The sequence below is a fragment of the Sinocyclocheilus rhinocerous genome, unplaced genomic scaffold (genome assembly GCF_001515625.1).
Source record: "Sinocyclocheilus rhinocerous isolate Xijiao unplaced genomic scaffold, SAMN03320098_v1.1 scaffold192, whole genome shotgun sequence".
NCBI lineage: Eukaryota > Metazoa > Chordata > Actinopteri > Cypriniformes > Cyprinidae > Sinocyclocheilus > Sinocyclocheilus rhinocerous.
The window spans coordinates 315,664-320,805 of NW_015627892.1; the positions used below are offsets into that span (position 1 = coordinate 315,664).

A 5,142-nucleotide genomic window follows, 5' to 3' on the forward strand; every position below is an offset into this window, starting at 1 on the left:
GTGTGTCTGCGAGTGCACCGCCCTCTCTGTCTCTCCTCGCTCGCCTCCTTCCCGCCTTTCAGCCTAAGCTATGAAATGATGTTTACTCCACGGTTTCTTAGTGGGCGGCATTTTGTCTGAACAGAAGATGGTGGGAAAATCTATACAATAGATAAATAGAAGAAAAAATTTAACCTTCTCAGGGACTGAAGGAAGAAGAGGGAACCAGGGACAAAGGGAGGGAAGTAAATAAAACAGGTCCATTTTCTGCCCCGTGCCACAAGGCGTGCAGGTGTCCTTTTTTTTTACATGGTCTGCAATTCATCCTGCAGAACGTACAAGTTCCATCGACACCAACCTAAACTAGACATTAATCAAAACAGTACTTCAACCGAATGTTTACTGCCAAACACGCAGTGGTTTTGTAGTTGCACTGGTGTTACTTCTCAAACTGTTGTCTTAAAGTTAACATCAGGAACTGACTGGATCGTGAAAAGTGAGTGTTACGTACCAGAATGGAGCAATGTGGTTAGAGATGGGTTGATGAAAGATTATGAAGACAAACCTTTTTTCTGGGATTACATCCAGTGATGAATTGACCACAATAAGACAATAAACCTGGAGTAATAAAGTAAATAATAATTATTTACTATTCTTTTATTTAGTATAAAATAATACTAGTACTGATAAGGTACTAAAATAGTACTAATAAGGTAGTTTTTTATTTCATTTTGACTTCAAATGACATTCAAATTCTGTTGGATATAATAAATAGAAAAATCTCGTTATGGCCAAAAACGAATAAATGGCTAAAAAAAATTTAAGACAAAACATTAAAAACGAAACCTCGATCATTTCAAATACTAATACTGGATGTAGGTGTCACACTATAATAAACAGTAGGAAAAAATGGATATTACTTAGAAATTTGCTAAAGATTACATTAACAGTGTTAAATTAAATTATTAGGTTTTTTTTTTAGATTAACTTTGAGCATGAGAAGCGAGCGTAACATGATGGCACAGGCAATTTAAGTGTAAAAATAGATAAAAGAAGTACAATTTAAAAATCAACATCAATTTATTCAGCTAAATTAAAATAATCATGTGTCGGATAATAACTGTGTATCATGCATCCCTACTTTAAATACTGCAGAACATGGATAAGCATGCATAACTACCAACCAAATTAGTTTGAACAGTTTATCCTTAAATCCATCCCGCAAATCAGTTTTTTTTTCTTTGCATTGTGGTTCAGGCTTTAATTATATTACCTGATTCCCTTAAAGTCTAATATATATGCCTAATATATATGACTTTCCAAGTGGCTTATTACAGAATAAAACATGAACACAATCTTCTTACCAGAACCTCAAAGTCAGTTTCTGATGACTGGTCACTTCCTGTGATGGCTACGATCTGGGAGGAACCTTGAAAACATCTGTCCATGCATTAATAACTGCACCAAAAACTTTACATAGTTCAAATTCATGGTTGTAAAAACAGTTGTATCTGTTCAACTGGACCCTGCTGGAGGCTGCCACAGACCCCATAGGTAATTAGAGTTTGAGACCCTAGGTTTCAGCCATGCTTTGGCATTCCACGACGGCAGAAAATGTGAAGTTGCATTTCATTTTTCACTCTTACAGAACTATTAAAACCTGCACTCTAGATTTTCTTCTGCAAGTTCAGGCAAAGGTGGTGCAGTGTTAAGGGAGTCAGAGAGCCAGCGAGGGCATGCACTTTGCCGCAGAGCTCGGAAGCCTGGCCTTAGGCCCCCCCGGCCGCTTGCCGGCAAGGCATGAAGGCCACAGCGCTGAAAATCCCATCAAGCCACAATTCCAGGTAAACGTGCAAGAAAGATGAAGCATGCTAGCTCATCAGGGGACACGGCCAAGCCCTGTTGCCTTCTTCTTGTCCCCTTTCCACAAAACTCTCTCTACCTCTTTTTCCCATTGACTTCCCACCACTTCCCTTCAGGGAGAGTGTTGCAAGGCCAACAAGCCGGAACCCCATGCACTGGCCTCAGGGGCTGTCGCTCGCTTGTTGAATAAAGGAGCTGACTGGCTGATTGTTAGACCCGCACCAGTCCATGCCCCTCGCACGTTTCCTGGTTCACTGCCTTAAATAAGAATCCTTTGCCGGGTGGCCCGGTTTCAGCATTCGTTAAATCTGGTACTTGATGGATGGCAGCAATTTTCTGCCAAACCCAGATGAGCCACCTAAGCATCCCCCCTTCCCTTCTCTGCCTCAGGTAAATCCCCCGGAGCCCAGGCAAACAGGAGTACTCCAAAACGGTATCAATCACACCAAAGGCCACTCTGCCACGGCGCAATGTTTCAATTATACCTCCCGCTCCCTCTCGACCGTATCGGCCTCTCCCGACACCCCAGACAGGCCCTCTGGCCAAAGCGGAGAGCTCTCCGTCTCCTCGGCAACAGGCGCCTCTTTATCTCTTTTAATTCATTTCAGGGTTATTTATAAGCAAGTCTATCATCCCCCAAGGGCTGTACCAACCCCAGAGCTGACAGATGCTGCCAAAGCCATAGTAAGCCGCTCTCAACTGCTAGTGTGCCGCTCGGTCCGAAAAGTATCATCTGGAGCCCACAGGGCCCTGAGCTTTGTCAGTCTGGCGCGATGGGAGGCAGACGGGTGAGAAAAGTTAAGCAGGTGCAAGCACAGAGTCTCTGGTGTGTCAGGGTCATTTGTTACCCAGCAAGGACAGACAAGTTCCCCTCAGACACGACTCGGCAGATGGAAGGTCACTCTTGCGATGGCGGGAAAGCGTTGACTGAGAGCGGTTTCAGCAGTCCTGATGTTGCAAGTCTGACCGTTAGTTTCAAACAAAAGAAACAGGATTCCTCAGAAACATCAGATCATCCGACACAACAATTTTAGAATTGGGAGCTTATTCAAAACAGCTTCCATCCTTAAAGGGACAGTTCACCTTAAAAATAAAGTTTAGTTGTTATTTACTTAGCCTCTGTTGCTTTGCTTCTGTGGAGCTCAAACAGAAAGTTAAAGTGATTAAAAAGAAATGATATCCTTTACTCAACCACTTGTCGATCCAAACCCATTAGACTTTCATTCATCTTCAAAACACAAATTAAGATATTTTTGATGAAATCTGAGAGATTTCACTCCTTACACTGAGTGTCCATTCCACCAAAACCTTCAAAAAGTTAATGAAAACATTATGAAACTAATACATATGAATTGAGCAGTTTAATCCTAGACTCCAAAAGAGACACAATCACTTCATATGAAGAAAGAAATTCTTTTGGAAAGATGTGGGTGAATAAATCACAACTTAATTTTCATTTTTGGATGCACTAACCCTTTAAGCAGTAATTTTCTCTACCTCAGCTGTCAAATCTCATTCAAGTTTGTGTATATTCAAATGTGCCTTTCGTAACCAACTGGGAAGATTTTCAGTAAATAACTTAAATTTCAGTCTGTTCCTCACATAAGGCTGGCTTCAATACTTGGAATATGGTGCACAAATCATATGGACCATAGTTAGGGAACTTTAATTGCTGTTTTGGTCATTTTTAAAGTTTGGCAGTTTCTGGAAAAGCAGGAACACCCTTCCAAAGATCTCCTATGTGGTCTACAGAAAAGACCATATGTCATCATATGAGTTTAGTACAAATTGTGGGAGAGTAAATGATGACAAAATTTGAAGTTCTGGGTGAGCTATGCCTTAATTATAGTACATGGCCTGACTTAAAATAAAATTGCACCAGTGGAACAGTGCCTCTACTTGTTATGAGAAATTAAATGTTCCCCGCACCATCTGCATCTACCTAAAAACTAATAATTAAAAATGTACATTTAGTTAGAAGACTTATAATCCAGCATCAAAAATAAAAATAAAATGTTACCCATTAAATCAAATAAATTCCACCATTACATCAGTGTAATTCTGAATGTCATAAAATTGTATAATTAATGAAACAGTCCATCATCTTTCTCCATTGCTCCTTTGGCTAATCAGTGTCACATTCAATAAGCACCCATTTACGACATTTTTAAAGTTTTCAGCTTCAGAAATTACAGCTAATTTTTCTCAATCTCCTCGTTTTTTCAGACACTGATTTTGAGAGGCATCGCAGCTGGTGAACCAGAGTTTCACTTCGGCACAGATCATAAAGTATGACATTATTCAAGGTCAAGTAGCACTCGGAGCAGCCAAGGTCCTGTTTCCAGCAGTAATCCCTTCCTACCATTCCTCGGTATCAAAGCTTAGTGTGCTCATCCTTCAGAACAGCTGGGTCCTCAAACAGGAATGATCCACTGTGGAGATCCTGCCCATTACCAGTCTCATTAAGTAGCCTCTTCTTTATCATCTCCCTCTGGCCATGACTATTGATTAAAAATTCAAAACGAAATGAAGCTAGATCGATGCACCTCTCGTTAAATCATCAACCCTTTATGAGCGAACTACCAGAACTTAAGTTTACCTTTCATACAAGGCCCGTCATGCGTCATCGCTCAGGGAACTCGTGGATGTATAAAGATGCTAAATGTTGCATGTCTGCCACAGGGGATCTTCATCCATAACTATGAAGTGAGAAAAGAAATCTATTAAAAGCATGCTTTTAACCACTCATTAGTACTTCAGAAAATAGTACAGAAATGGTTTAGCAGGGCACAGGTGCTCTAAAGTGTCTCCACAGAGGAGATATCAATTAATGTACTATTTCACCAGATAAGCTTTTTAGATAGTGATACTCAATTTTCATTAGCTTGAGTATATCATTCAGGGCCGCTCATTTATTTTATTTGCTATGCACATCCGAATGTTCATTGATTTTGAAATAAACAAGAAATAAATAAATAAATAAAATGAAAGAACTGCCAAAAATTAAAAGTTTCCACTATTTATCATCACTATTCAAAAACAACAACAACAACAAAGCCTAAGATGGGTTAGCTGGGGCCTGTACCATGAAGCCAGATTAGCTGGCTAGCCAGGTAAGTTTCAGTTTAGTTTGCACCAATCCTGGGTTTTAGGTACCATAAAAAGTGGCTTGGCTTTTAGCGGCATTCATTGCCTTAGTAACTTACACTCCACGGCTAACCTGCTCTGGGGCAGGTTATGTTCTGGTTTAGAGATCTCAAACCCAAATTTGACCAATCAGCTTCAAGCAAAGTGACACAT

General features: G+C 40.3%; 1 protein-coding gene across 1 annotated transcript in view; it reads right to left on the reverse strand.

Annotated features, from left to right (window-relative positions):
• Positions 1-3,277: 3,277 nt before the first annotated feature.
• The window catches only part of LOC107736863 (uncharacterized family 31 glucosidase KIAA1161-like), a 17,014-nt gene continuing 15,149 nt past the window's right edge, over positions 3,278-5,142 (reverse strand). Inside the window, exons 3-4 of the transcript XR_001639749.1 lie at positions 4,442-4,541; positions 3,278-4,343 (exon numbers count right to left, since the gene is read on the reverse strand). The gene's annotated coding sequence lies outside the window, so the exon portion shown is untranslated. The remainder of the gene's footprint in view (positions 4,344-4,441; positions 4,542-5,142) is intronic.